Source organism: Magnolia sinica, chromosome 7 (assembly GCF_029962835.1).
Source record: "Magnolia sinica isolate HGM2019 chromosome 7, MsV1, whole genome shotgun sequence".
Taxonomy (NCBI): Eukaryota; Viridiplantae; Streptophyta; class Magnoliopsida; order Magnoliales; family Magnoliaceae; genus Magnolia; species Magnolia sinica.
In genome coordinates, this window is record NC_080579.1 from 91,245,137 (window position 1) to 91,257,347 (window position 12,211).

At 35.5% G+C, this 12,211-nt stretch overlaps 1 non-coding gene across 1 annotated transcript; it reads right to left on the reverse strand.

Annotated features, from left to right (window-relative positions):
• Nucleotides 1-307: 307 nt before the first annotated feature.
• Nucleotides 308-414, reverse strand: LOC131252405 (small nucleolar RNA R71). The gene has a single exon (XR_009174427.1). It is a non-coding gene; the product is annotated as a small nucleolar RNA R71 (small nucleolar RNA).
• Nucleotides 415-12,211: the final 11,797 nt, after the last annotated feature.

Sequence of the window (12,211 nt, forward strand, 5' to 3'; positions counted from 1 at the left end):
AATACAAGGTAACTTTCCAATTGCTACAAGTGGATCCTTGGCACCCTAGTTCCCACCTTTATTTTTATTAGTTTTTAATTAATCTATTCATAATTATTCCCTCATATTCGCTTGATTTAGATTACATCTTAGTCTAGTTCTAGTTTTATTTAGTTTCAGATTACGTACAGGTTTCAGTCCCTTGGGATTTGACCTCGGTCTCACTGAGTTGATTACTACATCACAACCCTATACTTGGGGAGTGAACAATGGCAAGCCTTAAGTAGAGAGTTTTTTGAAAAAGTTCTTTCCCAGGCACAAAACAAATGCACTAAAATAAGAAATCATGTCATTCTCCCAAAAGGGGAATGAACTATTTTTTCAAGCTTGGGAGCACTTCAAAGACATTCTAATTACTTGTCCACATCATGGTTATGAACCATGACACGTGATTGATGCTTTCCGAAAGGGGTTCACCATGGATACCCGTCAGTTCATAGAGATGATGTGTGGTGGAACCTTTCTTGATAAAGATCATAATAAGGCTTGGGATTTTCTAAATATGTTAGCAGAGAATACGCAGACATGGGATGTCTCTGCTAAATCAGACTAAACTAGACCCATTCCTAGAGAGAAAGCGAGAATGTATGTCCTAAGAGACGAAGACGACCATAATGTAAAATTTATTGCATTGGCTAGAAAGGTCGAAGCCTTGAAAATTAGGAAGGTTGATATGGTTAAAGCAAACACTTTCTTAGGTAATTTTTATAGCATTTATGGTAGTACGAACCATGACACAAAGGATTGTCCAATAATCTCAGTTGTACAAAATATCACGCATGAGCATGATCAAGCAAATGCATAAATAATTACCAAAGGTCAGTTATGCAACCAAAGGGAAACACGTATAATCCAAATTAGTGTAACCAACTTAATTTTAGTTGGAGGAATGGACCACAAATTAATGAGCCCAATGCACCTCAAATGCCTCCACAAAATAACTTCTTTGGAGCACCTAACAATGCACCATATGTGCCCCCACCAAAGCGATCATCTATGGAGGATGCATTGACCACATTGATGAACTCTCAAGCTCAAATGAATTAGTCTCTAATCCAATTAAATCAAAAATTAAAGATAGTTGTGGCTAGGATTGAGACTCAATTAAATGCTAGGAAAAAAGGCACCCTTCCTTCTCAACCTGTGCCAAACCCTAGAAACACAGATTTCATTGGAGACTCAAATCCAAGTGAGTTACATCATGAACAAGCTAAGGCCATCATCACCTTAAGAAGTGGAAAAGCAGTTGATAACAAGATAATGCAACCAGTAGAAATACCAGAGGATGAACCACTGTCTCAAGAAAATGATGAACCGACTATGGTTCAAGAGCCGCAACAGCAAAAGGATAAAGAGACTAAGTCATATGAGTCTCCAGTTCCATTCCCATCTAGACTTCGAAATCCGACTGTCCCTATGAAATATCAAGAGGTGTTGGATGTGCTCCAAAAGGTTACTGTCATTATTCCTCTACTTGATGCAATTAGACAAATTCCATCATATGCTAAATATCTCAAGGACTTGTGCACTGTAAAGAGGAAATTAAATGTGCACAAAAAGGCCTTCCTTACTGAGAAAGTGAGTGCCATCATTCAACAAAGGGCTGTACCCAAATACAAAGACCCGAGAAGTCCTATTATTCCTTGTATTATTGAAAATTTTCAAATTGATCATGATTTGCTAAATTTGGGTGCAAGTGTCAACTTAGTCAGTTTACAAACAAATGGGGTTAGGTGAGCTTAAACCAACCACAATTACACTCCAACTCACTGACCGCTCCATTAAGGTACCAAGGGGAATTTTAGAGGATGTGCTAGTCCAAGTAGAGAAATTCTACTTCCCCATGAATTTTATTGTACTAGACACTAAACCATGTGTAAATGCTAGTGCTCAAGTTCCCATCATTTTAGGTCACCCATTCCTAGCAACTTCAAATGCAATCATAAATTGCAGGAATGGAATGATGAACTTGTCTTTTAGTAACATGACTCTAGAACTAAATATTTTCAATCTATGTAAGCAGCCCATTAATAATAATGAGATCCATGAGCTAAATTTCATGGACTGCTTGATAGAAGAAGAGGAATTGGAACCTAGTCTAATTAAGGAATTAATTCAAGTCATTGGGGACTTGAAAAATTCTGATTTAGAAAAAGTGCTTGCTGAAATTTCTGATTATAATGAGAGCACTACCACCCAGGACATTGGTATGTACCAATGGAGATTGCGCACTCAAATCCTATCTATCGAGGACTCGCAACCTCTGCCATCACCAACCAATATTCCAAAGCTTGATTTAAAACTACTACCAAATGAGCTTAAGTATCTATACTTAGGTGAAAATAAAACTTATCCTATGGTGATCTCTTCATTTTTAGACAAGGATCAAGAGATTAAATTGTTGAAAGTTCTAAGAGACCACAAAGGAGCCTTGGGCTGGACTATTTCTGACATCAAGGGTATAAGCCCTTCCATATGCACCCATCAGATCCACCTCGATGAGGATGCCAAACCAATTAGACAACCTCAAAGGCGTCTCAATCAAAACATGATGGAAGTTATAAAAAATGATGTGATCAAATTATTGGATGTGGGAATCATCTACCCAATATCCGATAGTGTTTGGGTGAGTCCAACTCAAGTAGTCCTAAAGAAATGTAGAATAACTATTGTGCAGAATTCTAATAATGAACTCATACCAACACATGTCACCACTGGTTGGCGTGTTTGCATTGATTATAGAAAATTGAACTAGGTCACAAAGAAGGACCATTTCCCTCTACCATTCATCGATCAAGTTTTAGAGAGGGTAGCAGGTCACTCCTTCTATAGTTTTCTTAATGGATATTCTGGATATAACCAAATATAGATAGGCCTGGAAGACCAAGAGAAAATCATGTTCACTTGTCCATTTGGCACATTTACTTTCAAACGGATGTCATTTGGATTGTGTAACGCCCAAGCAACTTTCCAACGGTGTATGTTAAGTATTTTTTCAAATATGGTTGGGAAGTTTCTTGAGGTTTTCATGGATGACTTCTTTGTATTTGGGAGTAGTTTTAAGGAATGCCTCAACAATTTATCTATTGTCTTGTCTAGGTGTGAAGAGAAACACCTTGTATTAAATTAGGAGAAATGTCATTTCATGGTTCAAAAGGGAATTATTTTGGGCCATGTTTTCTCCAAAAATGGAATCGAGGTAGATCGCTCAAAACTCGACATTATAGTTAATCTACCTATCCCCAGAACTGTTAGAGATATTAGATCACTTATAGGGCATGCTGATTTTTATAGAAGATTCATCAAGGACTTTAGTGTCATTACTAGACCCTTGACTAATCTTCTTCAAAAGGATGTTCCATTTAAGTGGACAGATGAGTGTGCAAGTGCCTTTAATAAAATTAAATCATCCCTTATCACTGCACCTATCATGCGTCCACCAGATTGGACACTTCCTTTTGAACTAATGTGCGATGCAAGTGATTATGTCATAGGGGCTATTTTGGGCCAAAAGAAAGATAAACAACCCTATGTTATTCACTATGCGAGTAGAACTTTAAACTCGGCCCAAGTGAACTACTCAATAACTGAAAAAGAGTTACTTGCAGTAGTTTTTGCTTTGGATAAGTTTAGGTCCTACTTGTTGGGATCCAAAGTGGTCATTTTTATGGACCACTCGGCTTTGAAATATTTATTATCTAAGAAGGATGTAAAGCCGAGACTTTTGAGATGGATCCTCCTACTCTAAGAATTTGACTTAGAGATAAAAAATAAGAAAGGAGTAAAAAATGTAGTGGCCGATCACCTTTCTAGATTGGTGTTAGATGATTCCACTAAGGAGATACATATCCAGGACACTTTTCCCAATGAATAATTATTTGCGATCTCTAAATTGCCTTGATATGCGGATATAGTAAACTATCTTGTAACGGGAAAAATGTCATATCATTGGAAGTCACATGATAGGAAGCGTTTTGAAACCGAGGTTAGGAACTTCTTCTGGGATTACCCATATTTATATAAATATGGCACTGATTAAATTTTTAGACGCTGTGTCCCACAGGATGAAGTTCAGAGTGTTATTTCTTTTTGCCACATGGAAGCATGTGGTGGCCATTTTTCTGCTAAGAAAACCACTGTAAAAATCCTACAGTGTGGTTTTTACTAACCTACCATGTTTAAAGACACTCATGCTTTCTGTGTTGCTTGTGATAGATTTCAAAGGTTGGGAAGAGTGTCCCGGCGTAACATGATGCCTTTATCCCCAATTTTATCGTTAGAGTTGATTGTTGGGGTATTGATTTTATGGGCCCATTTCCATCTTCTTCTAGATTTCTTTATATATTGGTTAGTGTGGAATATGTTTCAAACTGGATTGAGGCAGTTCCAAGTAGGACCAATGACAACAAAGTGATCATACAATTCCTCAAGGAAAATATCTTTTCTAGATTTGGAACTCCAAAGGCCATCATTAGTGATGGCGGGTCTCACTTTTGCAATAGGACATTTGAGGCTTTTATGAAGAAATATGGCATCAAGCATAAAGTGAGCACCCCATACCACCCACAAATGAGTGGACAAGCTAAGATTTCTAATCGAGAAATCAAACACATTTTAGAGAAAACTATAAGGCTAGATAGGAAAGATTGGTCCCTTAGATTATCTGACATTTTATGGGCTTCTAGGACTGCTTAGAAGACCCCGATTGGAATGTCTCCATACAGATTGGTGTATGGGAAGGCTTGCCACTTACCCGTGAAATTAAATTTTCATATGGACCAAGCAAGTGGATAAAGGAAATTAGAGTTAAATGAATTAGAGGAGTTGAGGAGAGACTCCTATGAAAATTCTAAAATTTATAAAAAGAGGACCAAAGCTTTTCATGATAAAAATATCCTGAGGAAGAATTTTGAACCTTAGCAAAAGGTCCTATTGTACAATTCCTATCTCCAGTTCTTTCCAGGAAAGTTAAGATCAAGATGGACAGGCCCCTTCATTGTGAAGAATGTTTATACTCATGGGGCTATTGAAATTGAGAATCCATGTAATGGCAATGTGTACAAGGTTAACGGTCAGAGATTGAAGCCTTATGTAGAAAACTTTCATTTGGGAGAGGAGTCTTTCCCTCTTCATGAGCCAGAATATTCAGATTGATGCTCCTAGTCTGACGGAGCATTTCTGTAGGATTTGTATCATATTCAAATCTTTTTAGTGTCACATAACAGGTGAGTTTTTCATGGTAGGTACTATCCATCCTTTCTTTTATTTTTATTGTTCTCTACATTGCATTATCATTACATTGGGGACAATGTAGATTTTAGGTTGGGGGGTGTGGATAGTCATCCATGTGAAGGTTTTTTTTTTTTTTTTAAGGTTTCAGTTTATTTTATTATTATTTTTATTATTTTTAGGTTTTAGTTAGGTTTAAGTTTAATTTTTTAGGTTTATAGGAAAAAAAATATAAATTTTTTTTCAACATTTTTAAAATAATATTTTTATATACAAAAATGTGAACATGATATTATGCGAATTCCAAAGGCAAAGTTAATACTTAGTCTAGGTCGATAGTAGTCAGAAATCTAATAACTGAAAATTATAAACTTCAGTTCAATTATCTAATCACTAGTTTAAAGTGAGTTGTAATTTGATGTATTGAATTCACAATACACCCTAGCTAAGTGAGGAATATGATATGTGAACTAGAATAATAAATTTTGATTCAAACAAGGTTAAATGAATTAGAACCATTGATATATGCTTAAAAGAGAGAATATTGAAAAAAAAAAAGTGATGGAAAAATAAAATTTTATTATAGAGCATGAATGCAATGACCATAATAATCGTGTCAGTAATCCGGAGTAAGGATACCTAAGCATCCATTACTGTTACCATTACAACTATGATACCTTAGGTTATGAAGCAAACCCAGTAAGAATCTTCATCTAAGGGTAGTCTATAATAATGAGAATATGATGATAAAAGAAGAAATAACATGAAGAAAATGAGATAACTAGAGATTTCATATTCTTGGGATAATTGAAAGGAGTTATGATAGGGAACATGCATATTTCTCAAAGTTACACTAGTGTCACGGAGCACCTAAGGATATTGGATCATAACTATTCTAAATTTTAATTAGGTCTTTGAACTCAAGGATGTAATGGATTAGAAAATTGAGATTCTACTTAACTTCAAACTTAGGATAAGTATTGTTTTGTTTTGGAATTCATATGATGAATGGAGGCATAATTGTATAAGTTTTTTAGTGTTGAACTATTTTTCATGTTTTCAATATTTGTGGGTAACATTTCTGGAAACCCTTACGAGACTATAACTCGTCCATTAGGGGAAACCAAGGGGTTTAAAGGCTTGTCGCATATACTAAATGGAATCGAGATTACCTGCGAAAGTGGTGTAGTTAGAATTTTGTTTTCATTTTAATTTTATTTCTAGAATTAATTTTTATTTTTATTTTTATTTTTCTTTACTTATTTTGCTCGAAACTAGCAAAATGTTGGTTGGGGGGTGTGTTAAGACTTAAATATTGGATAATTTTTCTCATTTATATCTTGATTTTATGACATGAATCCGCTTAATATTCTATTTTACTCATGTTTGTGTTGCAAGGTGAATTTAAGTGCTTGGATTGAAAAAGGGTGCTAAAAAGCATGAATTTCACCAAGGCAAGGGATGGATCTTGGGATACCAAGATTGAAGAATTCTCATGCTAAAGATCCAAGAAAACCAAGTGAGGAATGAAAAGAATCGAAGATTTGAAGTAAAGAATCCTGAAATCATCCTGAAAAAAGTGTATTATGAAGCTGTGAAGTTTATTTTAGAAAACTGCGCAGCAGGAAATCTGGTTTAAACAAACTATGCAGTGAGAAGTCTATTTTGGAAAAATACATATATTTGAGGTAGTTTCTAGGGTTTTTCAACTTTGTACGAAAATTGGAGTTCCCTACTTATAAATAGGGCTTTGTAGGGCATTCTTAAACATCATTCAAGGCATCCCAAAGCAAAATTTAGGATTTTTAAAGAGTTTTTAGTTTTATTAAAGCTTTATAAGTTGGTTTTTTTTTAGATCTTTTCTATTTGCATTTTTTTTTTCTTTCTTTCTTGTTGCTTTTTATTTCTATGATTTAATTATGTTTTTCTAAGTTCCTTCTAGCCCAGGCTAAAAGGGAAGCACATGGGTTCAATAATTCTTTAAGTTATGATTATTCTCTTTTTTATGATTGATTGTTTTAATGATGAGAATAATGGTGTATGCATGTTATCTATTATTTAGATTTTGTTTTTTATCGTCTTGTGAGATCTATATGTTTCCATCATATGAGATCCACATTGATGGATAGGCTTACCCTAGATCAATCAGATTTCCTAGATAGAAGAGGTTCTCAACCTGTTATATTTCTTTGATATTCATTATCCTATAGATATTGAATACTTAAAATCACTGGCGCTTGAGAATATATGTCAATGGTGCAAATCCATTATTTTCTAATCTTTTATATCATTTATTAAAATATTTAAACTATTTTATTTTCCGATTAGGCTGACCATAGTGCTCAGATCCTAGTTATGTTAGCCAAGTCATCATGATTTTGGAACATTAACCTATGTGTGGAACTTTGAAGCTTGGGTATTATTTTATTCAGTTGAATTACATCCATTCAAAAATTCCAAAATCAAATCATCAGTTTAGTTTTTATTACTTAGTTTGTTTTGCATTTGATTTTTTTTCATTCTCACAATTCATCTCCTTGTGAGATCGATCCTATATTCACGGGATACTATTTACGAACCTCTGCACTTGGAGGCAAGCAATCAACCACTAACAGAACAGTACTTGCATATTATAGTGGTACTCAATTTCTACTGATTCAAGCTTTCCATGAAGTCATCCACAAACCATTCTACATTGCAGACAATGAGTTGGGTGCATACAACCTAACTCATCGACTGGTGTATGAAGTGTGTACACCTACACCATTCACACCATTAACCACATTTTTTTAAAAAGTTTTGTAAATCTTACATAGCATATATTATTTTTTATCCCATGGAAGAAACACCAACAGTCCTAATCCAGCTATAAATTCTAACATTTCGAGTAAATGATTAAATCTTTTTCAAAGATTTGAAATTATAGGTGGTACCCAACACTTTGACAGGTATAAATATGGGCATTCATTTCAGGTCCAACATGAGTACAGATATAGATTTTAGTACCCTTGCACCTAACTCAAACAGGCCAATTACAATACTTTGAAATGATTAGACCTTGGAAACTGGTTAGCCTGTGGTTGGTTCGGGCCTCATAATTGAACTGGTTGGACTTTTTGGGACATTTAGTAATTAAATAATTGGAAAAAGAAGCATACATGATAAGTTCCCATTTTATGGGAGTTTAAAAGCATGTGTCATTATAAAATATCAATGCAATAGTAACCAGAATGAGTTTGTATAATATAAATGCATCCAATCCAATCATCCATCCATGCATAAGTACATGTCTAACCATCTAACCATCCATCCATGTAAATCAGAAATCCCTAATTCTGGTTAGATCCTCAAATCCCCAATTCCCTAATTTGTAAATTCAGAAAAACCCCAATTCGAGGTCCACATTCAAATATGTTAGCCCCAAAATCCCTAATTTGTAAAATCAGAAATCCCTAATTCTCGTTGGATCCTCAGATCCCCAAAATCCCAAAATCCCCAAATCCTTAATTTGTAAAACCAGAAAAACCCTAATTTGGGGTCCACATTCAAATCTGTAAGCCCTAAAATCCCCAAATCCCTAAATGAGGGTCCACATCAAATAAAAAATCTATAAATTACTAAATCCCCAAATTCCTAAAACGGCATTGAGAGAGAGAGAGATACCTCACGTTTGACAAATCCCTGTCAACCGAGCTTCAAAGAGAGAGAGAGAGAGGGCGTATGTGGGCAGGGCATTCGTGGATCAAAGAAACACAAGAATGGTTAGGGAGACGGAGACAGAGACAGAGACAGAGACAGAGGATTAGGGTGAGAGAGAGAGAGAGGGAGGGAGAGGATTAGGGCGAGAGAGAGAGGAGAGGGGGACGCGGATTAGCTATTGACAAGTTGAGAGAGAGAGAGAGAGTGAGGGAGAGGATTAGGGCGAGAGAGAGAGAGAGGAGAGAGGGACGCAGAACGAAATTGGATTACATACTGAGTTACTCGGTACACTCTTATCATACCGAGTAAACTCAATTGGGCCCACCGTGAATGTATGTAGTCTATCCACGCCGTTCATCCGTTTTTTCAAATAATTTAAGGGGTTGACCCCAAATTTGAAGCATATCCAAAGATCAAGCGGATCATACCACAAGAAATAGTGGGAATAATGATTTCCACTGTTGAAACCTTACCAGGCCCCACAATGATGTTTATTTGTCATCCAACCTATTCATAAGATCGTATAGACATGGATGGATGAATGGAAAACATAAAAATAAGCTTGATCCAAAACTTATGTGGCCCCCAATATTTTTTCAATAGTAGATGTTCAATTCACACTGTTTTCTGTTGTGTGGTTCATTTTAGTGTTGGATATGCTTAATTTTTGGGTTAAAGTCCTAAACTTATCCAATAAAATGGATGGGCGGAGTGGACCAAATACATAAATCATGGTCTACCTCATGGAGTTTACTCAATACGCTGAGCGTACTGAGTTACTCAGTACGCAATCTGCTTTCGCTACTGATAGGATATATCGGTCGTATCGGGGAATTTGTCGCACATTTTGGGAACATGAGGAAACATTGGCCAATTGGTTGAATTTATCAATGAAACATCAGGGATTGTTAACAAAGATGTCAATGCACACTTTTAAATCATTACATCACAGAAAACTATTACATTCAAAAGCAAAAGAAGTAGAAATTTATAAATATACTTGTAAGTGATGTGTCTAGCCCAATTGGCCACTAATAGAAGTGGAATTTTGAATTTAAAAAGAATATTTTTTTAAAACTATTTTTAAATAAAAAATATATTTTTTTACAAAAATCCTCCAATACAACATGAATCAATAGATCAAGCCTCATACATGTTTGATTTTGTGTTTGAACAAAAAGGTTGCAACTAATTTGGGAGAAATTGGGGAAAATTCACCAATTTCTGCCAAATTGAATCACCAACCCTCAAATTTTGAAATCGACGGTTCAAATCCTTGATTTTCCTGGAAAAACATGAAGAATCAAGCCTTTCTCACCTATTGGCACTAATTTGGTACAATTTAAACAATAAAAGGGAGCAAAATGCAAAAATACTCACCGAATCAAAACTGGCATCAAATATGCTTTGATCTTTATTTATGCTTGATAACCTTATTTTTCTCCCAAAGAATTCAAAAGGATGGACCGAAATCCAACCTAGACAAGTTTTGAAGAGGGAAGAATGAAGGTATAATGCAAAAAATGGAGTATTTTGCAGTTTTTTTTTAAGATAGTTGTAGTTACCTTTGCATTAAATTCCTAGTACCGAAACAAGACAACATAAACAAATTCTATATGCACCTTTTTTTGGCCAGGACATGTACACTGTGGCTCCCCAATTGATACACTGAAAGATGGAAGTATGTGCAAATCTGGGCAAGGTATGCTCACATTGAATCCCATTGATTAAAATACTGTAGAAACTGAAACAAATGTATTAGATGCGACCATTCATCAACTGGGACGTATCATGAATGTGCCTCAGCCCATAAATTAAGCTGGCCCGCTCATTAGGTGGGCCACACATGTATGTTAAATATAGACCCTTGGTCATTTACAAATTGGCAGAAAGGAAAAAAAAAAAAGGTTGTATTGTTACAACGTGTAGAGATCATCAAGTCTGAAGACGTTGACCCAGGCCATCCACACCACAGCTAAATACCAAGTTTAGGAAACAGCTAAATCAGAATCATGACTATAACTACTACTATGCATGAATTCCAAATTTAGATGTTTGTAAATGTCAATAAAGAAAATAGAAATAAATAAATAAAAGACAAAAGGTGAAATTCTCAATTCCAAAATTACTCAGCTCCCCAAAATTCTAAAATCCCCAAATCCCTAATTTGTAAAATCAGAAAAACACCAATTTGGGGTCCACATTCAAATATGTAAGCCCTAAAATCTCCAAATCTAGGTCAAATTGTTGGGTAAGGCGGGCTACACGGCCCATTGCGAGTAACATCATTGTGGGCCCCACCTAGCATATCAATAGGTTGTGTGGCAAATAAACATTAGTATTAGTATATTTTGAAAGCTTTTACTTATTCTTATATTTGTTAGACAGGGTTGGATTTGTGAACCACATCTCAGTGGGCCCAACAAATGATTATGAATATTTTAATGGAGGGTAACCCCTCTCAAATTTTGTATGTGGTGTGGCCCAAAAAAGTCACTGATTGACTTGATTTTTAAGCCCCAGGCCCACCATGGAATAATGCATCTGACTGATTGGGTAGATGTTCGACACCCATCACGGTGGGGCCCACATAGCTCGACCTCATGAGAAGTTTCCATGAGCTCGACCGTATGAAACCTTTTCATATACACACACACACATAATAAATTATAAAATTATTATATATCCATCATTAAAATCCTCCTCAGGCCCACTGTACTATTTATTTGAGTTCCAATATGTTGATCAGGTCATACAGGGCCAGATGAAGGGGAAAAGCAAAAAACAGTTTGATCCAAAACTTTTATGGCCCCAAAATGTTTTTTTAATGGTTGACGCTTATTTAGCATTGTTTCCTGGAATGTGGTCCACTTAAGATTTCGATATATCTCATTTCTGGTCTCATACCGTAAGATGATCTTTAAAAATAGATAGACGACATGGATTAAACACATACATCATGATATGATTCATTTGTGGATCAACCACAACCATTGGATGGTGTCAGGGGGAGTAGCCAATCCGTTCCCCTTATTTGTGGTGTAGTCCATTTAATCTTTGGATATGATTCTTTTTTTGGATAATTCTCTAAAATTATCTTGAAAAATGGATGAATGGTGTGGGTTGATCTCAAATTTTCGGTAAATCCAAAACTCAAGTGTACTATGCCACGCGAAACAGTGTGGAATAATGATTTCCACAGTTGATACCTTCCTTGGGCCCACAATAATGTTTATTTGACATC